We start from the raw sequence: 24,236 nt of genomic DNA, 5'->3' as shown, positions 1-24,236 counted from the left end.
TGAGCCATGTGCTGAGAGGTTCAGGAGCTGCATGAGACCATGTGCTGCATCCTCCCACCAGGAGGGCAGGAGCTGCAGGCCTGGGTGAATCGGGAGAGATTTTGCTCCCATCCAGGCAGCAGCACTGAGTCCCAGGCATACACAGGCGGGAACTAAAAATCTTAGGCTGTGATAAACTCCTTGTTCCCTCCTAGCATAAAGGTCATGTTTTTATTCTCTCTTCTCCTTTGGTCCCATCACTGAGGCCCCTGAGCTCTCAGCACTATCAATGCATTGAGCAGTGCCCCTGCAGCACCCACCTGGAGCAGCCAGGATCTGCAGGGTGGTGAGACACAGAGTGTGCTTGTTAAGGTTTTATGAAAGGCACATGCAACAGGAACAGCCTGTTCCTTTCTCACCTTTATAGATGGAAGTGTAATCTGCCCCCCCTAGAATGAAATACTGATTTTTAGTGAAAAAAATCTTTGGGGCTTCTTAGCACTTTTAAGTATTTCAGCTTGTCTGCAGCGTTTTTTGTACTAGCTCTCATACCTCAACCATTCTTAAGAGGCTTCTTCAATCTGATAAGACTTTGTTCACAAGAAGCTACATATTTATTTACTGAGGAGAAGACAGCCAGAAGGGTTTCTGAGCAGATACAATGCATGAACAGTGAGGCAGAGACTCTGAGATCAGCTTGTGTGACAGCATGACAGATGGACAGGTAACATTGGCAGCCACTGCACGGGAAGCTGGGATGGAGAACACTTCACTCAGCACTTCTGAGGCATGGAAATCACACAGGCTGCTCCTGCCAGGGTTTGTGGGTGCCCAAAAGTACTTCTCCTGTCATCTTTCCTCTTTAGTGCAAAGCTGTTTTGTCCAGGGATTACAAGTTGCAGAAAATACACAGAGCTAGTGGCAGCCATTCTGTAAAATGGAAAAAACCCAACCCTTCAATCTGAGCAAGGGCCTGAATTCACTGTTAATTCTTTGCAAAATCTACCTCTCATGTGAGCAGGGAGGGTTAAAGACACCAGTCAGGCAAAACTTTCCTGGCCATCAAGGCCACCATAACCAGCTGAAATTCCCAGGTGATTTATATGGTGCTGCCACTCATTCAGGGCTGCACATGAGCAGTGGTGCCTGAGATGCCATTAAAGGATATGCTGGCTCCTTGCAGTACGTATTGGAGTCCATATCTTAAGAAACAATTTTAAGTAAAATTCAAAAAAAAAAATTTGGAAAGGAAGCTATTGCCTCCATATGCGAATGGAAATTAATTTAATTATGAAACATAACTTCTATGCAGCACTGCCAAAAGGGCAAACAACTGAGAACTTAACTAAAAGGAGAAAATTGACAGTCTTTCAGCACATAACCATTTTGATCTGAACAGCAATAATTATGAAAATGGGCAGAAGACTGTTTGACTGATGATAAATCTGCAACATGCCAAGCAATATTTGAAGATTCATATTTAATTACTGTGACTACACAAATTAAACGGTGGAAAAAAGTTGTCAGGGCTGTTTTTGAAAGCAGGCAAATGGATCCAAAGCCAAAAGCAACATCATTAACGTCAGGAACTCAAAGAGAGAGAGTTTCCCTCTAGGCTAAATCTTGTGATAAAGGAGAGGTGTCACTTATTATGCACTTTTGAACGTGTCTGGCAAGGTTAAGAGGTAAATAGCCAGAATAATTATTGTCTGGGTTGGTAATAGTTTTCTCAGTCACATATTTACTCCAAGCACATCCTTGGTGTTCCAGGTTACTCATAACTCTTGATCACAATTTGTTTTCTCTTTCTTCTTTTTCCCATCCAGAAATAACTTTAAGGTAAATACTTTTAGAAAGCTCCATGCCCCACTAGAGGACCAGGCATGGCAGGGCTCAGTGAGCCCTCAGGATGCAGTGAGTGCAGCCTGGCCACCCAGGCTGGCGGTGTTTGCTCACCCTGTGACACCGGCTGTGCCTGTTGGGGAGCAGCACCAGCTCTGGCATGGGGAAACCCATCTGCCAAAGGGCACTGCAGGTTTGCAGGGTGCTTGGAGCTGCAGGGTGACCAGGGTGGACTCAGCAAAGACACTGTGTGCTTTGTTTTAGTGTGTGCTTTTAGTGTATGCTTTATTTTAGTGTGCAACACCTCTCCCCATTCACAGCTCTGATCAGCAGCAGCAGCATGCACAGCTCCACTGTGTGGATGGGGAAAGATGTTTTCAGGAGCATCTTGTGGGACAAAATGCTGCAGGGAGCACAGTCCTTTCTCTGCAGTGCTCTGGCTGGCACAGGGAGTGCCCTCCATGCCCAAACTGCCCACAGTGTCCAGCAGTCATGCAGCCCAAACCAGGGCTCAGGGAGATCACTGTGGCATGTAGTTCCTGTCTGATCAGAGGCACAGATGCCCTGGGCTCTCTGAATTTTCCCCCAGCAGCTGTTCTGTCCTGATGGTGCAGATTTTGGCTGCAGAGTTCATCCCAGCTTCTTGCAATGCTCCTGTCCCTGGCCCAAGTGATGTGGGTACAAACACCAGTCCTGATCCCGCTCTTCTCTGGGGACTCATGTGATTTTTATTTTATTTTTTTGCCTGGATTGCTCTGTAAGATAAACAGAGAAGTTTTTGTAGAGATTACCTTTGCAAAGAGCTTTCAGATGTATTACTGAAAGGGATAGGTAAGAACCAAGTATTAAATAGTATTAGACACAAAGAAATATGCCACAATAAAGTGCAGATTAACTAACCACTGTGCCTGAAAAACACACACTGAATTGCTCTCAAGGACACAGAATTTTGTAGGATGTATGAATGGGAGCGGTTGCTTTGGAAGATGCTCTATGTGAAGTGGATTATGTGCCACATTCTGCTGCAGTTGTCATGGCAAGTATTCCTATTTCCCATGGCAACAGAACCTTCAACTTTTTATGCAGTAAATAACTGCATAAACAGCTACATTTAGTGACCAGGGCACAAGTTCATTCTCTCACCAGCTTCCTTAACGTCAGCTCTTGTGTGGAGATGAAACACTCCACTGAAATCAAGTGTTTCCTTGGGCTTGTGACAGGTTTCCTCTTCATGGTTTCATTATGATTCAGCCACCAGTTGCTGTGCTAGTGACACTATCTGTGCTGGGTATGTGGTGCTGCATGGTGTCTGAATTCACTGAAGGAGATGATGACAAGGCAGCAAACCCACAGGGAGTGCTGCTTTTGTAGTGCTCTGTGCCAGTGCTGGCTAATGCAGGTCACCCAAAGTGCTGCCACTGAAAGGACTGAAGCTCCAGAGAAACAATGCACTTTTAAACATTTATTTTTGGGATCTCTTGATAGTGTTTTTCCTTAGCTGAAATTATTTATTCTGCAAACTAGCACCACCACCAGGGTTAAGGGCAGGCATATGTGTTAAATGGACATGGGAAGGATGAAAATTCAGGGAAACTAGATGTCACAATGACACAATGATGGTCCGAAGAAAGACAGCATTTTGCTTTATTGAAATGAAGTTTGTTGTAAGCTAGAATTTTCCTAAAAATGGTTTCCAGTGCTCTGAGAGCCCTCAGGCTGTGTTCTGCAGAACTATATGTTTTGCATTCTGTGCTGAAATTTAAAAAAGCCAAACCCACCAAAAAAAAAAAAAAAAACCAAAACAAAAAACCAACAAAACCAACCAAGAAACAAACAAAAAACAACCAAAACCAAATAAACACAAAAAAAAAAAAAAAAAAAAAAAAAAAAAAAACCACCACTAAAACGAACAAAATCTGAAAAAAACAGATCCACACCACAAACCTCATCAGGCTCATCTGGCTGCCTGCAATGTGCTGGGAAGGTGCTGCTTGGTTGCCAGACAAGGAGCACCAGGAGATGCTCTCCTGGAATAAGAAGTGAGAGAGGGTTTCTTAATGAAGAGAGAACCTGAAGCTGTTTCTAAGAGAGTCAGGGGAGCAGTGGAGGTTTGGGGTCAGGGTGAGAAGTGTGGCAGTCCATAACTGCCCTCATGATCACCTCCAGATCTGGACCAAGTAAGGAGCCAAGTCCTAAGACCAGAAATGCAATCCATTTTTCACAGGTCTTACTTCTGCAAAACACTTCCTGACTTTCATGAAAACATGCTCACTAGATAGCTTCTCTCTTCAATCACAAGCCCTGACCAAAACTGATCTTGATATTCCCATTTAGATGAGGAAATTCCAACTGTCTCCTATACTCATTTTCTATAGACACACAAAAATGTCATTGCTTAGAGCTGCATAATAAACCTGATTTCCCCAGGGAAAATCAGAGCCAGAGGTTCATTTCCTGTTATTAGGGATGACTTTTTGCAATACTGCTTGTAGACAAAATCTGTCACATAATACTAGTTTCCAGTACCATGATAATTCACTGATGGTGCTTAGCACCTCCCCTGTGCCCAGAAAAACCATGTGCTTTTCTGTGAGTAGAGAGTGCAGTAACATCCCACGCAGTTCTGAATATCTTTTGGCACATTTCAGTATCATTTTGTGGTAAAACAATGATAAAATCTCATAGACTTGCAATTTAACTTGCTTTTGTTTAGGTATGAGCAGAGTGGCACAGCCTCAGCAACACACGAGGCTTTCAGCTCACCCTGCTCCCTGGGCAAAATCTCTGTTGGATATCAGTCCACCTGTTTTATGCATTCAGGAAATTATTTAGAACATTTCAGTGTTTTTAAAGAAAGGCAGAAGAAAAACAGTGGAAATTACCCAAGAACCCTGTTGACTTTGGTGCAGGGATGAAGGACACGTTTTTTTTTGTTTTTTTTTTTTCTGTGTATCCTAACAGACCATTAAGGAAGGTATTTGGGGAGCTCTGTCCTGAGGCTTGTTCTTCAGGCTTCTGTCCTTTCCAGTGTCTGGGCTGTGTTGTCAGTGGTCCCTTGAGACCCTCAGGCTGCTTAGTTCTTCTAAAGAACCACTGGCACAACTTATGCCTAAAAATCCACTGCTTGACATGTATAATCTGAGTGTCAAACTATGCCTGGCCTTTCCACAGTGGTTGTTTGAGGTGGGTATCAGGTACGTACACAGTTATATTTGTATAGTTTTTTCAGTGTTTTCCAATCAGAATGTAGTAGAATTGTTAACCCTACTGTCTTCTCCACACAAATGCCCTGTCTGCTTTCTGCTGCATCCTTATCCATCTTAAATAATCTTGATTTAAATGTCTTCTTGTGCAGAGCTGGGAAAGGGCCAGTCAGGTCTCTTGGTCGTGAAAAGGAAGATTTTGCTTTCCTTACCAAGTGAAATCAGCAGTAGCTTCTCTCAGCACCCCATTGCAGGTGGGTCTGCAGGGGGAAGGCTGCAAAGGGGCATCTGGAGCTGCCTGCAGGGCACAGCCACCCTAATGCCACTTTCTGACCCAGTTACCCAGTTTGGGGAGGAGATTAGGATATATCTGAGATCCCTCTGGCCATAGCCCAGTCCAGACACAACAAGAGGAGGAGAATGACAGCGAGAAAGATGGGGAGGTATGGACGGAGCAGCTCCTGTGCAGCAGAGCCTTCCCAACAAGGGTGTCCTCTGTCACCCACGGGCACAACCTGGGTGTCTGCTCAGACCCTGGGCTGGAGTAGGAAGTCCAGGTGACCAGGGGGAACTTTCCATCTGGCATGTTTGGCCAGAAGCCCATTGGGTTTTATCTTGGAGTCAGCAGCTGCTGCTCTAATCCAATATGTTGAAAACTGTAAGATTATAGCGTTACCTTTGCATGTGCTCTGAGTAAAGGCCCAAGAGGGAAAGGGGAAACCTTCAGTGCAAGGAATATTTGACCTACACAATTCCAACTGCTGTGAATGGGATCAAGTAACTAAGAATGGACAAGTACCAGAGAGAAGCTTTAAAGTGTTACCACCTCGTATGAATAAATTTCAGCGAAGTATTAATAGGAAATATCAATGTTTATCAATGTGGATTATTTCATGTGCTAGCTAGTAACCACTGATTTATTAGGAAGGATGCACTTGCAGATGATGGACAGTAATTCTGCACTGACTTGTCTGTTCTTCCTCTGTGCTCCATCCAAGGGCAGTACTGCAGCTGCTGCTGCTGCCTGCTGCTCCCTCTGCTCATTTGTCCTCTGCCTGCTGAATTCAGCGGGATTTGTGCCTTTCACATAATTATTATTAAGTTTCTATTTTATGTCCCTGTTCAAGAGACTCTTTGGTAGCTGATTATACTAATCAGAGGTGACTTAACCCATATTTGAATGCAGGAGTCTGAATTTGTCTTCAGCACAGTCTCCAGAAGATATGAACCAAGCATCAAAGAAAATTAATTCATAGGTACATTATCCTGTGGGATCAAGCTAAAATGTGGTCAAAGAGCTTTAGCTTGTGTGCTCTCATGTAAGGATATGGGCCGGAGAAGGCAGACAGGCTCTTGTTTGTGCAAGTTTCCCCCCTCCCTTCTTTGAGTTAGGCAGAATAACAGATCACAAGAATACTTATCAGAGAATATTTTACTGCAGTTAAGTCAGAACACTTTATTCCTTTACAAAAATAATAATTATTTTTGGAAGTATGATCAGCCACATGAAAAGTATTCTTTAATCTTTTTCTGGGCCAAAATTATGACTTGGGCACTTCTCAGCTTTTCAAATAAATACATTAATTTATCTGGCCAAGGTATTACTCCAGCACAAGGCAATACAGGACCTTAAATACACACAAAATTTGGGTACTTCTGTTACTTCTAGAAGAACCATCTTAAACCATTTTCTACAAAAGAAGGTCCTGCATGATGGAAATGAAAAAATTCCAGTTGGTTCTCAGAAGCTTAGGCGGAAGTTTGTCCTAAATGGTGATTAATTCATTCATGTAAGTTCATAATCCTTTAAAGCAGTTGCATAATATTCCAAGTGGCCCTCAAAGATGCTGTGTAGGACAGTGAGTAGCTCATTTCAGCCCACAGGAACGCAAGATCTTATGCTAGGGGGGAAATACTGTTCACACTGGAGTAAATGTGTTTTTTGTTCTGCCTTTAATAGTGTTTCTATTCCTTACTCTAAACTTAATTGAGAATGGGATTTTACCCATCTCCTCACATGATTCTGGCTCAAACCTGAATTCTAGCTTTGAGCATTTTTAAATGGGGAAAATTAAAGTGAAACTAAATAAACGCAGTGAATAGATCCATCTCCAGGAGCAGAAGGACTCTGACAACCTTCCTGCAGCAGAGGTGTGCTCTGAGCAAACAGTCCCTCAGTGCTGCAGGTCCTGGGGAGCAGCTGTGCCACCTGCCCTGCTCCTGCAGGTGGGCAAAGGGCCCTTCCTCCTCCCACAGCAAACACAAAAGGGGATCTCTGAGGTGAGGAGGAGGTCAGAATGCCACAGAAGGCAAAATGCCGTATTTCCAGGAACTTTCAGTGAAACTTCAGACTTGACAAAGATAAGGCTAGATAAGGAATTTCAGGGACAGAGTTCACACGGGTAAACTCCCAGGCAGTATATTTTTATGTTGCAAGTGAGACTAAAATATTCCATAAACTTTCACTGTATTCTTTGCATCAAATCCAATAATTAGTTACTCATCTCCCAGCTTTGATTTTGTTAAGTAACCAATACCCTAATTCAGAGGGAAGAATTTAATCCATAGAAAATTCTGTCCTGGGAGAAGATCAAAGTGAGTCCCGTGGTGTTAAGCACACACCTACAGGACTTGATCCTGAAAAAAAATTAGGTGCATGTTTCAATCAGCCTATCCCTTCTTACTGGCTCCCATGCATTAACCTAAGCCTCTGCGGGAGCATTTTTGGGGTCAGGATCAAGAACCTGTGGAGAAGCCCACAATGAGAGAGCGGGGCTCTGAAAAGGTAGCAAGCAAACAGGTGAGAACCCAGCAGGCTGAGATGGCAATGCCTCCTCATTCCTCTGCACCTACCAACGCTACAGGAAGAGATTGAAAGTCTCTTGGGCGACATAAATACGCGCGATAAGCTCGAACAGAAAACACAAAGGTGAAATGGCCCTGCTTATCAGGCACAATTAAAATGAATAGAGGATGACTAATAAAGAGGCAGTTTAAAATCTTTACATGACACAGTGTCAAGGCAACAGCGTTGTGCAATAGCACTGACACAATTAGCGCTGTGTCCCTGCCTCGGCTCCCGCCCGCAGCCTCCGATGGCGAGCGCGGGGTGCGCGCTGCCGCTCTGCGCTCCGGGGCCGCCGCGGGACCGCGCACCAGCCGCGCTCCGGACCCAGGCAAGGCTGCTCTTCCCTTCTGCCGTCTCTATCCCCTCTTTCCTTCTGGCTTGCGCGATCCCAGCCCCCGCGGTTACTGCTGCGTGAAAAGGGGAAAACATCTCGTTGGATTTCTGGGCGCACTCCGCAGGGAGACGAGGCTGAGGTGCCCGATCCTGACCCGGGGCTGGCTGTTGACTTAGCGCCGAGGAATGCAAGCGTTTCCTGCGTAGGAATTTTTGCAGTGTGTAATTTACTAGTTTGGACAGCCCTTTGCTCGGGATGATGGATGGTGAATGGGAGTGTGATCTTCCAAAATACAGCTCAAGGTATCCTTCTAGTTCTTCATTTAATTATGTCGCTCCTTAGTGGTGCCTGTCAGGCTGCAGGATCTCCCAGTCCACCGAGTGAGTGCAGCAGGCTGGGTTTTATATACATATATGTAACATGAATATACATGTATGTACATACTTATATATATATACATAGATTATATATATATACATAGATTATATATATATATTAAACACTGTTCTAATTTATATATTATACACCGTTCTATTCACACACAAGAACATCTATAAAACCGTATGCAATAATATTTATAAGAACAACAAAGATAATTTTTTTTCTTTGATGTTCTTATTTTCTGGCCAAAACCAGCTCTCTCTTGGTTTTATTGCTGCTGGCATGTCTTTGCAATGCAGCACTGTCAAAAATTAACAACAAATAAACAAAAAATAAATTTGAGGCCATGCCAACCATCGCTGAGCACAGCCAAAGCTGCCCAATGCCACAACTTGCTGAACAATGTGTGAATTTTGCAGTGGCAGAAATGTCTGTTTCCCTGTTCTTTCTTAACTTTTGGAAAGATCCTGGTGAAAAGTGTGTTATTCTAAATGAGATAATTAAAGTAATAGATATGAAAACTCCTTCACCATTGTTGCAGGAGGAGGGGCCCCTGTATTTGCCCAGCCTGCTTGCTCTACCTGCCAGGGGCTGCAGGGGAGTTGATTGGAACACTTCAAATAAGACATGATTTCTGGTCAGCAAAGAATGGTTTTTTATGAGGTAAAGTGGTACTTCTGAACAGTTTGCTTTATTAGAAGGCAGTGTTGATGCTGTTTCCTGTGCCTGTCAGTCTTGTGGGATGGGGGCTGGCCAAGGAAGTGTCCCAGCAGTGCCAGCACCCCTGGCCAGCTGCTAGCACAGCTCAGGGCAATGGCTGCGGCACTTGTACCTTGAGGGGAAACCTGCCACAGCCTCTTCGGGGCCACATCCTGCCTGCCTGTGCTTCCCACCCATCCGTCTGGGGGTGCTGAATCTTCGAGTGCCTCAGACACAGAGTTTGATGTTCTCATCATTCCCCATATACTTCCCCAAATGTGCATCTGCATGTCCATGTAGTGAGGCAGTGACTTCCATCCATCCCATTGGTGATGGTCCCTGCTGGACAGGCTGCAGAGGCACACCTGAACCCAGGTAAAAGTGGAGAGAAATGCTGCATTTGACATCTGTTGTGTCTTGTCTGAAAGCGAGCAGGAAGGATTTTTACCACATGAATGAGGGAAGGGTTGCTGTGTTTCACACGACGAGGCCGCGTGCCTCAAAAACCCACTGTAAGTGAGAAAAAGAGATTTGCCACTTGTGGCAGGCAGCACAACCAAGCTATTTTCTTTGCCTTATTTACTTTGATAGCAAAGTAAATAAGAAATATTAACTGTGTGCAAAGGTGCCCTTTTACTTGTGCTCATCAATAACAGCTGATGTTCCTCAGGGTTATTGCTGTAACGTCACTTTCCTCACTGGCATCAGGTTCATATTAGAAACCTCATGGCCTCATAGGGAAGTCTCTTGTCCCCTGCCCTGTTTGTGGGTTCTGCTTTTGTCCCCCGTGCTGTGCTTTGGGGCACTGGCACGTGGGGACGGGGCTGTGCAGGCTGCCTGGGCGCCTGCCCCTTTCCTCCTGCAGAACGAGGGCTGGGAGAGGAACAGGAATTTTTGCTGAGCAAAGAAAGCCAGCAGTGAGAATGCCAGCTGTGGGAAAGGGCTGCTAGGCAGTAACATACTCCCAGAGGGAGCAGATCCCCCAGCATTGCATAGGTGAAGGAACAGTTTCCAAGAGGAAGCTGCTTGGAGTGGAGAGGGGGCGAAAAGGACCCTAAAAAATTAACTTGCTGGTAAGGGAGTGCACTCAGTTTTGGAAGCTGCTTGGGGTAGCCCGGGGCCGGAGTCAGGGACCCAGCGATATTCTCCCAAGCCGTCCCAGCTGTGGCGTCAACCAGTGGTGTCCCAGAGCAGCGCTGGTCCCCAGCCCGCCGTGCCTTGAGAAGAGAGAGGAAGAGACTCCAGAACAGCCTTAGCTGCAGCTTTGGTACCTGCGGCTTCCAGATACAAGAGGAGCATAAAGCAAACTCTGGCGATGGGCAGGACCGCATGGCACCACTGAGCAGCGGCCCCGGCCCGACTGTCCGGCCGCACCGTGGCAGCGCAGGCGGGACCCCGGGGCTCCTGCACCGGCTGCGGCTCCGCAGGCACGGGCAGGGAAAGGAGCTGCCCGCTGTCCTTGGAGAGGAGGGTAAACAGTTACACTGGAGAAAGAGAATTCAAAAACCCCCGAAAAACCTACGAGGAAGGAAGCGGCAAATGTTAAATGGGTGACTCACGATGCGGGATGACTAATCCCGTCAGGGCACAGCTCGTGCTGCGCAGGGAGCCGGTGCCGCGCTCCGGGCGGGGAGCGCAGAGCGGCTGCGGCTCCGTCGGGGCAGCCGGGCCGGGCCTCGCTCCGCACGGACGGAGAACGGGCCGGTCCCGGCGGGACTCCGCGGCCGGTACCCGCGCATTGGCGGCGTGACCCACTTTCCACTTTCCGCCGCTTCCTCCCGGCGCCCGACACCGCCGCTGCCGCGCCACCTGCCCGGCCCCGTCCGGGCCCCGCGCCCGCCGAGGTGCGCGGCTCCTCCCGTGCGCGGCTCCTCCGGTGCGCGGCTCCTCCCGTGCGGGGCGCTCCGCTCCGCTCCGCCCCGCGCTCTGCCCGCGGCTGCCGGTGGCGGTGCCGGTGGCGGCGGGGCGGGGAAGCAGCGCGCCTGTGCAGTGCCGGGGGCCGGGCCCAGCCCGCCGCGTTACACAACCGGCCGCCGCCACAGCCGAGTTTCACAAGTCCCGCAGCCCGCGCCCCCCGTGCGCCCACCGCCGCACCGCGCACCGCCGGCACTGCCCCCGGCCCGCCGCGCTCATGCCATGTCCCCGCCGGGCAGCGGGACCCCGCGGGCAGCGGTAACCCCTGCGGCCGGGGGGGCACCGCGCCGGGGCTGGGCATGGCACTGAGAGCGGCTCCGGGACGCGCATCGTCCTAGGCGGTACGTACGGCCGGGACCGCCAACCCTGCCGGCTCGGGAGGGAGGGAGATGGAGGGAGGGAAGGAGGGGACCCGCACCTGCAGCCCCTGGGAAGAGCCTCCGCTGCAGGGCTGGGACGCGGCACTCGCCGCTCCGCCCGACCTTCTTCTGACACTGCCAGGACGGTCCCAGGTAAGTTCTGAAAAGGAAAAACTGACAGCTGCAAGTCCTCTGGTTTTTTTCCTTTAAAAATCTGTGTATCGTCAAGACGGGCAGAGCACGCAGCGCAGGGTGTCCGGAGGGCTCTGGCTGTAGAGGGCAGGCGGGAAGGGGACCCCGGGACCGGGATGCAGGAGCGCATCCCGAAGCCGGCACCGGCATCCCCGTCCCGCAGCGCCCGCGGACCGCGGCGCTCGGAGCCGCCACGGGCTGAGCGCGGCTGAGAGTGCGGTGATTTGGGATTGAGAGAAGCTGATTTTCAGGAGACTGAAATGGGTCTGATCGCAGGCTTCTCGTTGTCTCTTAAAGTTCGTCGTTCGTGGAATGTATTTGACTGAAATAGGTTGGAGAAAAACCTCTGAAATGAGTCTTGCACCTAAAAAGATAGCATCTAAAATCCAGGTTGAAAAGTCATTCTTCCCACCAGGGTTGTTGTGTCATTTGATTTTACAGAATGTTTACATTATGAGTGGGGAAATAAGAAAGCTTTGAAAGTCCCTCACATGTTTCAGTCACGGATTTGTGAATGGTAACTCCACGCCTTGGTCCTTAGTGGCAGAAATTGTGAAGTGATTGCTCTGGGTAGCTCGCACTGGAAGCGCAGGTCGGAGCTGAGCCCTGTGTGATTCATCAGTGAGGTGTCGCACGCGGTTTGCTGTAGTCCTTTGAGAAGTGCCACAGTCCCCGAGGGCAGGAGGCCGGTCCCTGCTCACTGGATTTTGGAGAAGTCCAGCACAGCAGTCCCTTTGCAGGGACAGAACTGGCACCCGAGTGCCAAGCCGGGGCACTTGATCCTGATCCGTGGATGAAGTTGTCCCCTTCAGCAGGGGGGTGGCTCCGGAAATAATGCCCCGAAATCAAAGCTGTTGAGCTGCCCCACGCCTTACCTGCCTGGGGAGGGTAGGGTGATTTATTAGCTGAAGTTTATTTTGCTGTGTGCAGTGAAAGCTGTGGTGCTGATTTCACTAGAGGGGTTAGACTTTCTGGTGTATCCCTGAGAAAATCTTAGGAGTCACTGCCTTCATTTTTGAGCATAATGCCAGTGCTCCCTCTCCTTATTTTGCTGGATCACTGCTGGCTAATCCCTAGCTCTGGAAATGTGAATTTGGCTTAAAGAGACAGCTAGCTCTTCATGGGTTTGATGTGTAGGCTTCACAGTCCTCCGAGGTGTAAGGGATGTTGTTTGAAGCTGCAGACACTTTCAAGAGTGCGCAGTGTGCAGCCCTGGTACTGAATGTGGTGTTTTGGTTGGGAATTTGTCTTTTTTATAAATTTCCTAGGCTGTAGTCCCTCACCATAGTTATTCAGTCAGCATAATACATTCTGACTGAATTTCATGTATTTCAGAAAAATACATTGGATTTTGGGTTTTTAGAAACTGTATTTTAAAAAAAAGTAGATCATTCTCCTGAAATGTGCTAATCAGAGTAAGCCAGCATGTCAGTGTTGCACCAGGGAGGACCAGAACAAGTGCACTTGGGACTCTGTGGCTGATGGAGCCCTGACAAACACAGCAGGCACTAATGAGGACAGGAAGCTCCAGGAAAAGCCAAAAGTTGAAATTTATGTGGAAAGGAGGCATTCTTATCTCTTGGGTTAAACATGTGTAGTACCAAATCTTTAGAATTTTTCTGGAAGAGGTAATAGGAAAAATGAACATGGCTTTAGGAGTGGTTGCTTGCTGCTCACTTATCCTGATTGTTCCATGTTGTGGATTACAATTAATTGATTTAAAGGAAAAAGTTAAATTGGCTTGAAATGTGTTTATAAACGGCAGACTTCAGTAGGATATGTGATGGTTCTTGGGTTTTAGCCACCGAGACTATATCTGTATTAAATTATTTTTCTGGTTTAAGACATACATCAAGTACACAAAAATAGCTCAGAGTTAAAGATTAAAATTAGCAAATGAGTAGTTCATAATTAAAGTCTCATGATAGAGGAAGTGGCATTACATTGCAGAGATACTGATGTCAAATCCAACTTCTGCTCATTAGTAGTATCAAAATATTGGTAGGATGTCTTTACAGTTTGGAGCCAGGGCTTGTCTGTGAACAGAAGTTGCTTTGTTTTGTCCTAAATTACTCAACCTCCCAAGATTCACATGTAATGGTACAAAGGTTTTAGTGCCAACATAGATCATTCTTTCAAGACTGAAATAAGCTGTGTGCCTACATCAGAGCGACTGAATTCAGGCTTGTACTGGAACACTTAGAGATCCTAGTGAAATAATATGGCATTAAACAGAGCAGTAAAAACTTACAAACACCAAAATATATGAACCAATGCTTTCTGGTATTATTGAAATGACAGACCTCTTTACCGCTTCAGTTAAAAATCTCTGTCAGGGAAGTCAAACAGCTGTATTTATTTGTTAGTACCTGGATGACCCCCTTCTTTGAGTGAGTCCTGGCCCAGCTGGGGCCGTGCTCTGCTGCAGCAGCAGCTCTGTGCCCACCACAATGGCCCTGGGGATCTGCTTTCCTACCTGTAGCACCACCAGCTCTGTCCCATCCTCAGCCCAGGCTGAGGCCATTCTGGTTTTTTTGCCTTGTTTCACTGCTACTTTGGTGTGACCAAAAGTATATGGCCAATATGCCCTGTGACCATAAGCTGAAGGAGCAATGTCCCTGTAGAAAAGTCCTGCAAGACCCGACTTGTTGTTACTCCAGTCTCCCTTAAACCCAGATTTAAGGGGGGCTGAGGTGGTGGGAGGCCCCAACAAGAGCTCTGTGCACAGCTGGGTGTGCTGGCTGCACATCTGGCCAGCCTCAGAATCACCAGATTCAGTCAAACCACAAAGGTGTGTGCGATTAATGAGAGACTTTGACCTATTTCATATTCCTTTATTGTCTTTGGCCTTGTCTACATGGGGAAATTACACCAATTTAGTTTAAGTCTGTTTTTAAAGTGATTTGATTAACCTGATGTGACCTTGTGTACGGACATTCTTATTTAGGTTCAAATGAGCTTATTTGGGTTCAACCAAAACCTGCACTTAGTCAATTTGCACAGAACTGAAATTAGACATGCCTAAACTGGAAGGGGAACTGATGTCTCTAAATAATGACACAACTTTCTCATGAAAGCAGAACCTTCTGTAGAATCTGGAACAGAGTGTAATTACTGACAAATCTGCAGGCAAGTGAAAGCTATTCATAGCAAAGGTTTCAAAAAAACCCAGGGAAAACAGGCAAAACTTAAATATCTTGGTGAGACAAATGAAGAAGTGCCAATAATCCCAGTCCTGGAATACTGAAAGCAGAGCCACAAGGCTTGCATAGCTGGCAGCAAGGCTCTCCCATGGCTCTTCAGATGCAGAAGAGGGCAAGCATTTGTGTCCTTTACATGGAGTCCCTAGAGACTCAGAAAATAAAAAAGCAATGCAGGAAATGTTAGGCCAGCTGGTTTGAACACAACATACCCAGCGTCTCATGACGTATTTTGTAGGAAAGAATAATTAGGAGTGGGAATAATGAGGAAGCAGGGTAAATTACAACGAGATTTTATCAAAGATGGATTGTGCTAGACTAATCTAACATCTTTTTCATATAACAGATTATTTAGATGGGGTAGGGTAGGAATGCCATTTATCTAAAGCCAAGTATTTGATACCATGCCCCACAGGATGTTACAGCTTAAAATGAGGATGGTGGTTCAAGACAAGAACTGAAAGGTAGAAAATAATCTGGCCAAAGAGAAGATACAACCATTGCATGCAAATAAAGTTCTCTGAATGGAAAGAGGTACTGAGAGAAAGTCACCAGGATGGAGGGAGGTTGGTGGTGCTGCTCCCTTGGGACCAGGCTTGGGCCTGTTGGATGCATCCACTCTGACCTGTGTGCAGGGTGTGGGTGTGTGCCCAGGAGCTGTGTGGGATGACAAAAACTTGGGAGGAATTGTCAGTACAGAGGAGGGTCACATTATCACATGAAAGGTATTTAGATGACTTTGTTGATTGGGAATGATAGACATAAAGTGGCATTTAATAGTGCTGAGTGCAAGGTCGAGTAAAGTCGTAAGCATGGAGAGCAGTAACAAGAATTTCCAGTGTGAAATAGGAGCTCATCAGTTGTCCATGACACAAGGGAGAAATGTGGATGCGCTGGCTGTTCAGAAGATACCTGGGAGCAAGCACTGAGGTGCATCTGGGAAGGAGACCACTGATGTCTTGGATACCAAAGGAAAATAATGTGAGAAATTCAAGGAAATGTGATAACAATCATTGTACAGATCATTGTACAGGGTGTCAATACAAGAGCTCCAGGATGTTTTTGGAGTGGTTTACTGATATTTTGCATAGTTCCAGACACCCCTGCCAAGAAAATGTTGAATTCCAGCAGTAGGAGGGTGAGAGATGTGGTTACACAAACACATCTGTTGTGCAGTGTGACGTTAAAGAGCATCATCTCTTTAGCTCTGGCCAGGTGAACCAGTGAAGGGACAGGCTACATTGGGGTACTTGACACACAATTGGCACTATATAGCGAGAGGGCAGGAAAAAAATAAGCTAATAGATAGCATCTGCACTAGGTCAAACTTTCTAAATTGGTCATGAATAAATTTGGGTGGAGAATTAGAAGAAAGCTTGTATCTACCCAAGGATTGAAGTTGCGTAAGAGTCTTTCAATTAGGGTAGTTTTGAGATAGATCTTGATAATCTTATGAAAGAGGTTATACAATTAAATTAGAGAGTTCCTGGAGATAGGAAATTACATTTGCAGAATTAGTTCTTTGCTCTGCAGTGTAGCCATATTTTTAATGTATGCTTGAAGGAGAATGGATCTTGTTTGTTTACACTTTTAACCCCATGTCTCAAGTCTTCTTCTGTTTTCTTGGGAGACAAGGCAAAAAATATTATTCTCTGTTGCTGCAGGTTTGAATCTTTTTTCTCCCACATCTGAGTTCCTCTCAACACTAGACATTGAAAACGTACAGTGCAGGTTCCTTGTAGCATTAGACAGGCACAATTGCCTTCAGATTTTTCTGGCGTGCTCCCTGGTTCAACCTGTTCATCTGATTTTGAGCCAGAGATGTTTTTCCTTCAGCCTGTGTTGCCAGTGACCGTATTACACTCCATGGTGTATTTTCTGGGATCTGTTGTTGGCATAAGTGAACTCTGTGTGGCTCCATGGGCTGCAATACTGGCAGGGATCTTCACTTGCCCTTTGCAGTGTCACAGAACAGTTTAATCTTACCTGCTTCTTATGTGAATCATAAGTTTACTGCATGACACGAGGATGTGTTCTTGGGCTTTTGGTGCCCCTTGGCAGGTTGAAGAGTTGTTGTTTTCCAGCATTGGCTTCCAAGACAATGAGTGCTGGGTTGGGGTTCCCTTTTAACCTGATATTCCTAAAGTAAGTTGGGAACCTGGACTTAGTATCAGCTCTGCTCTGGTGCTGATCAGAGCAAAATTCTCTAAATCATGCAAGATAAAATCTAGAAGAAAGAAGTGACTGCTGACCACTAGTGATGAATTAGTCACTTTAAAAACACAGTGTGGTTAGTGTAAAGTTGAATGTATGATGTCTATCTTATTGCAAGAAGGAGAGAAGGAAGTAGATAAAACAAGACAGAAATGAAGCAGGCAAGGAAGAAGGAAAACAGCTCAACTTAGCCTGCAGCAGAGATCGCCTACCTGCCAATGTGTCTGTAAAGGGAAATTGAAATATTGAAAAATGTCAGCACCAATGAGGGTAACACCGAGGTTGTAGAAGAGGAAGTACGTTAACCAAACTCCATGGAGCTGTTGAAATGCATTGAATCGTCTGACTGACTTGTATTCTTAGGCAAACACAATCATACAATTGATTAATTTGTCGACATTCCTTTAGTGCATAATGCCATGGTAACCGGGAGGCTCGCTAAACATTGCTGTGGAGAGAGCTGCAAAACATCTTTGTTTGGGGGAGAGGGAGGGGGCAGAGCCAGGCCTTGGAGCCCGGGCTGTGGAGGACTGCTGCAGACACACAGACACACACAAACACACACAGACACACACAAACACACACACAAGCACACACAGCTGTGCCCTGGAGCTGGGCTCCTGTTGCAGGTGGTGGAAGGTGACCATCAGGTGACTTGCAGGTCACACACGTGTTCTGGGATGATCAGAGAGGTGGCCCTGGCTAACAACTGCCTTCGACACATTTGCTACCTGATGTTTGCAGAGCTGACAGGCTGTACCACCCTCCTGCTGGGTCCCTGTGACAGCAGGCAGGGACAGCAAAGGGTTTGGTGTTTCCTGCACCACTGTCCCATGGCACGCAGGGCTCTGCCACCCTGCACATCACCTTCCAGCAGCTCCTGGCACCTCAGTTCTTCAGGGCTGCTCTGCAGGGGCCTGTTGTGTGAAATAGAAATGTGTTTTCAGTTTTACACCGAGTTCCCAGGTTTTGGCTGGCTGCTGTGTGGTACCTGCTTGTACCTGCCCGTTCTCTGTGTCCTGGCTCAGGGCAGAGGCTTCACCCCTCTTTATCCATTATGGCTCAGCAGAGACCTGCACTGGGCCTCTGCCTCCCCATGATTATGGAATATTCTGAGTTGGAAGGATCATCCAGGTGTTCCCCCTCACCTATAAGTAAATGTGAGGTGGTTTGCTGAGTGTCAGTTATAAGGAGATTGGCTGATGGACTAATAGATAAATGCAAAGATATTTGTAGGTGTGTTTATTCTTGTTTACAAAGTGCCAAAGCCTAGGCAAGATTTTCGAGTATGTAGCAATGGCAGGAATCATATCTATAAAAATGCTAATCTCCTCTCTTGCTTCATCTGTTCAGCCCACAAACACATGCATACACACATGCTTAAAGGAAACTAATAAAAGGTTTGTTGGTTCTTTTCTGGGCTCAGCCTACTTTAATCTTGGTTTAATGCAGAGCACAATGCAGTGCATTGCTTCCGCACAATAAAGTTTTGATCATAAACAACCAACTAAGTAAACCATTTTTTGGGGTAATTAATGAGCAACGGATGAGCTGATAAGGGCTCCCATTGCTGATAGGTATTTTGCATAGATATGGCAGCATTATAGGAAGATTTTCAAGCCAGTGCAGAGACTTTATCTGAAGGGGATGAGATAAACCCTGGCCCTGATGAAGACAAAGGTTGAACTTCCACCAGCTTCTTTGTGGGGACCTCTCCCAAAGTATCAGCTGAAGAGAAAAATAGGAGTCGGTCCTTGTTTTTAGGCTGTTCAAAGCTCTGCTGCACAAACTGCAAATAGGTGTTTGTGTATAGAGGAGGATGCTGTGTGTTTGGTCCACTGTTGGCTGTCACAGCCAAGGCAGCAATTAGGGAGGCTCTAATGGCTGGGGAGGGTTACACCCCTTGCTGAGGAAGTTTGACCATAAACCTGTTTGTCCTGTCTCTGAGTGCAATGTACACTGGCTCAATTTATAGTAACTTAAAAACATTCACTCTGATCAAACTGCTTCCAATCAAATTTTATTAAGTGATGTGTTAAGTGTGTGTGTTAAATGACTCACACGAGACAAAAAGGTGGGACTTGGGTTGACTCTGCTACTGATATATATATTAAAGATGAGTATTAATAGTTTGCTTTTACTCTTGAATAATTCTAATGGCTTCCTTTTTGGGCAGGCTTTTTGTCCAAAGGGCACAGCAGGAAGTATTAATAAAACAAACTCTTTGTGCTAATCTTGACACCTACATTTTCTGTTTAATTTTGCTTATGCAGAGGGCTGAGCCTTCTCATTAGTGGAGACAATGTGTCAACAGAGGAAAAGTGAGTTACTGTATTTTCTTTCCGTCATAAACGCTGGGGTTAACCTCCCACACTCAGCAGTGTAATTGCACAGGGAGCTTGCCCTGGCCTTGGTGCCAGTCCTGGGGCTGGCAATTCTCATTGCTCATCCTGCTGCAGCATGGGCTTCTGAGAAAGCACTTTCTTGTCTGTGCCATCTGCACATCTCATGGGACTTGGCCTTTCGATGGACTTCAGCTCTGCTGCGGTGTCGCAGGGGAATGAGGGAAGAGATGAGGATCTGACTCCGTGTTTCAGAAGGCTGATTTATTATTTTATCATTTATATTACATTAAAACTATACTAAAAGAATAGAAGAAAGGTTTCATCAGAAGGCTGGCTAAGAATAGAATAAGAAAGAATGATAACAAAGGTTTGTGGCTTGGCTCTCTGTCCGAGACAGCTGGGCTGTGATTGGCCATTAATTACAAACATCCAACATGGGCTGATCAAAATCCACTTGTTGTATTCCACAGCAGCAGATAACCATTGTTTACATTTTGTTCCTGAGGCCTCTCAGCTTCTCAGGAGGAAAAATCCTAAGGAAAGGATTTTCCATAAAAGATGTCTGCGACACAGCTCCAGTCCAGTGAGACCTCCAGGTGTCTGTGTCTCACTGGGGCTGGAGCTGAAGTCCATTATTTGGGGAAGGTTGCACCTCTCAGGAAGCCTTGCTGAAAATTATTTGGCATGGGAAAATTGTCTGCAATTCTGTTTTTCAACTTTCTGGAAATAATTCAGAATATGGAAGAAGAGGCTCCCAGAAGAAGGTGGTTAGAAGGAAAGTGTATATGGTTCTGAAATAATCCTGGTGTATTGTCTGGAAAGGGCAAAAATCCATTGCCTAAAATGGGAGAAGAATAATTGCAAAAAAATGGACTAAAATTGCCACTACGCCATTTGTAAACCTGAAATGGGGCTGAGTCAGAGTTTTGTCTTATCCAGGGTACATGTTTTGAATCTGGAGCTGAATTCCTTATATTGGGTATATTCATAGTTAAAAGGGCATGAGTGTTCAAATGGAGTCTGAAGTGTTAGAATGATGAGTTTGTTGGTAGTACACTGTTGTGACTAGAGCAGAATTTCTGTTTTCACTTGGGGGATGAAAAAAGACTAATGCCAACAAGAACAGCTTCTGTGTTGTGATTTTTTTTTGAAGGAAAGCATGTGAATATTAATAAATGATCCAGCTGGGATAGCATCTTTCTTTAAAATTGTCCTTAGAGATAGTGTATTATATTAACAAACATGAATTTAGTTGTACAGTAAGTAAAATTTTATAAATATAAATCATCAACTTATTTCAAAAGTTGCAGTGCTGAGATTTTCTGGGATTTTCTAATATAGGCTGGTTTGAATTGTTTGAATAAGAAGAGATATTGGTGAATAAATCAGATAATGGGCTGCTTTACATAGAAGGCATAATGCCTATTTATGATGTATAGAAGTCCTAAGAGAGATGAATTGCCAGTTTAATCTTCTTTGGATTGTGTTTGAAATCTACTTTTATGCAGCATTTCTGACTGCTTTAGAGATTACTCTTCAGACACTTACAAAGACTTCATCTCTATTTGAATTACAGCTCTACAAGGTCACTGGCAGGCCAAGGTTCATTTATTTCACTTGGTTTTTAGTCCCTTGACCTTCAGGTAATACTTGATAAGTATTGCCAGAATTTTTATTCTGTTTAAGTTGCTCTGGCCAGAACTTAGGAAGCTTAGTTATCACTCTTACCAGGAGGAATAGAGACCAACTCTTCTGCCTTTGGAGTCTTTGCTTTTATTTGAGAAAAAATTTGGAATTAATATTTGTCTTTCCTGACGTGAACATGATGCTTTGTGAGGGTAAAATGTCAACCAGCTTTATTAGCAGCTGATTTTTCTCACAACCTTGCAACACTTGCAGCAGCTTCCATCAAAGGGCCCTGATGGGGAAACATTGGTGAAAGGATGACATGCAGTGCTGGAGAGGGGAGGAGCAGGATTGCTACTCTGCATAAAGGCAGCAAGCATCTGGGAGATATTAAAAACTTCTGACAGGGATAGGAAGATAATTCTCAAGATAATTCTGCATTGAGCTCTGCTCTAGCTTCTGTCTCCTGCCAAGCTCCCCCAGGCTCCCCAAGCCTGGGTCACATTCATGGCATCAGGGCAAATTCTGATAAAACTGGGCTGGTTGTGTCACCCTTCAGCTGCAGATGCAGCAGAGCTCCCCCACTGCAGTGCAGCACCAGCAGACCCAGTCTGTTATCACCCTCCTATTGAGGATGATGGTTTCTAAAGCATTAACATTCATATCAGGTCTAGATAGGGATCAGCAGAGGCTTAAATCATTGTCAGGAACAGATGTGAGACACCTAATCAGTTATTTCCTAAGGAAAATGAGTTTGATTGCATGAATAGTTGTAAATATTTCATTCAGCAGCTCAGCTACTACAGCAATGGTAAACAAGCCTCTGAGGCTGAAGAGAAGCATTTTGTGGCACTGTACTTGATTTCTTATTCATTTTAACTTCAGTGTAGAAGAAATAAGTTTAGGTACTTTGGATTACATTTTGTGACAGCACTGATCGTAGCCAGGGGCTCACTTTGAAGACAGCAAAGAGAAGCATTGAAAGGTTTGGGTTGGAAGGGACCTTAAAGATCATCTGATTCCAGATGGCAGGGACACCTTCCACCAGACCTGGTTGCTCAGAGTCACATCCAGCCTGGCCTTGAACACTTCCAGGGGTGGGTATCCACAGCCTCTCTGGGCAACCTGTGCCAGGGCTTCCCCACCCTCACTGTGAAGGATTCCCTCCTCACATCTAATATAAATCTAATCTCATTTAGTTTAAAACCATTCCCCCTTTTCCTATAAATATCCACATATGTAAAAATGTCTCTTCCTCTTTTTTAGAAGTTCCCTTTAGTCTTTGAATGTCACAATGAGGTCTCCCCAGAGGCATCTCAAGAACCCCAGCTCTCTCAGCCTGTCTCCACAACAGAGGTGCCCCAGCCCTCTCATGTTTTTGTGGTCCCTTCTCTGGACTTCCTGCAGCAGGTCCACATCTTTCTTGTGCTGAAGACCCCAGACATGGATGCAGAACTCCAGATGGGCTCTCATGAGGGCAGAGCAGAGGGGGAGAAGCACAATCCTTAACATCCCTAACCTGCTAACCATGCAGCGCTCGTCCTCGGGATGAGCGCAGAGCTGGAGATCCTGCCCCTGGTAGGTGTTCATGGCACCAGGGTGAATTCTGGCTTTGAGAGGACGATGACAGCCTGAGCACCCATCCCCTGCCTCAGCTTTTGCAGCTGGTGCCAGGCTGTGGGGGGAGCACAGCCGCTGTGGTGGCTGGGCCAGGATCAGGTGCTCCGTGCCCCTTCGGCCAGTGCGGCCTCAAATCTCTGCTGGCTCTCTGGAGAGCTTGCTCTACGTAAGCAATAATTCGGGACACAGATTGAATTCCTTGTTTGTTTTGCACTTCTCACTTGTTAAAACCAAATTAAATTGGAAGAAAGTTTGATATTAAATCGGGGCGGGTGTAAAGCCAGTTTCAAAGTAGATAAGAGTGTCAGTAGTGATCTCTTGCAGAAAGGCTGCTGAGAGGAAGGAGAGGAAGGAGGAAGTTAGCTTTTCTCTCTACCTAATTGAATGTTTTCCCTGTTTGAGTTTCAGTTAAACTCCTGCGTATTTTGCTTGTGATTTTCAGCAGATGTGCACGTAAGCAGTGCACTAAAGGAGCCTGGCAGTACAGATGATGTTTACCTCTCAAACGTGGTGTGGAATTCTGAGGAAACTGGGACTGCCAGCTAAAGGTCATGGGCATTTTTAACTTCTGCTGCTGGCTTCGTGCTCCTGTGTAGATGTTGGTCAGGAATCTTGCTGGTCTTGGTGGTCTTCTGTAGTCAGATTATCACAGAAATAAGCTCCATGTGCTTTTTATGCATGTACATTAAAATATGATTCCTTTCATCAGCTGTTTTTAATGTGGATTTTCTCAGCCAGCCTAATTTTGTTCTGTTAAATACAGTAACAGACATTATTAGTATATGGTTACTCAATTTAAGGTGCTTTAGTCAGGAAAGCCCTAGGTAAAAAACTCATGTTTACCCTCATTCTGGAAAACACAAATATATCCTGCTTCTTTCACCCAAGAATTACACAGGTGGTTAAAAATAGAGACATGTGCCAATGGATCTGGCTGAATGGAGGGCCAGGCTCTGAATGCTATTTTCACTCTGTCCAGGTGAAATATGCTCTCACACTGCAGCCTTTTCTGCTGGGCTAGTCTCTAACTTGAAAACCAGGGACCAGAGGTGTCAAACATTCAGATTCACCATCTTTGTCAGTCGCATTCATGCAGCCAGGATTGCTCAGGAGGGTGGCAGTGCCCACTGCTACTGCCATTAACTTGCTTAAGTAGAGGAGAGTTATCCTTTGGGAGAGAGGGACCCACGTATTTCATTTAATGGTCATGCTGGAGTGTTGATTTAGACTGATACTAGGAGGATTCTTGGTACTGGACTGTTGCAGATCTGAAATAAATAATATTTTAAAATATTCTGTGTGCTTGCACAATTGTAATAACCCACAGACAGAATTTAGATGTCCAGAAAAGCACATATGTCCCTAATATCAAGGATGCCCATCCTTGAGGAACGTGGCCAGTTCTCTGTCCTGCATCTTCCACCCTGAGAAGGGGATTTTGGGACAAATCCCCCTGTCCATGCTGCAGTGGGGGACAAGG

General features: G+C 45.8%; 1 protein-coding gene across 2 annotated transcripts in view; it reads left to right on the top strand.

Moving 5' to 3' along the window:
• Positions 1–11,600: 11,600 nt before the first annotated feature.
• Positions 11,601–24,236, top strand: part of PASD1 (PAS domain containing repressor 1) — a 52,616-nt gene continuing 39,980 nt past the window's right edge. For both annotated transcript variants that reach the window (XM_058032555.1, XM_058032554.1), the window contains exon 1: positions 11,601–11,712. The gene's annotated coding sequence lies outside the window, so the exon portion shown is untranslated. The remainder of the gene's footprint in view (positions 11,713–24,236) is intronic.

This window comes from Melospiza georgiana, chromosome 12 (genome assembly GCF_028018845.1).
Source record: "Melospiza georgiana isolate bMelGeo1 chromosome 12, bMelGeo1.pri, whole genome shotgun sequence".
In the NCBI taxonomy this organism is placed as follows: Eukaryota; Metazoa; Chordata; class Aves; order Passeriformes; family Passerellidae; genus Melospiza; species Melospiza georgiana.
This window is presented reverse-complemented; position numbering and strand designations above follow the sequence as displayed.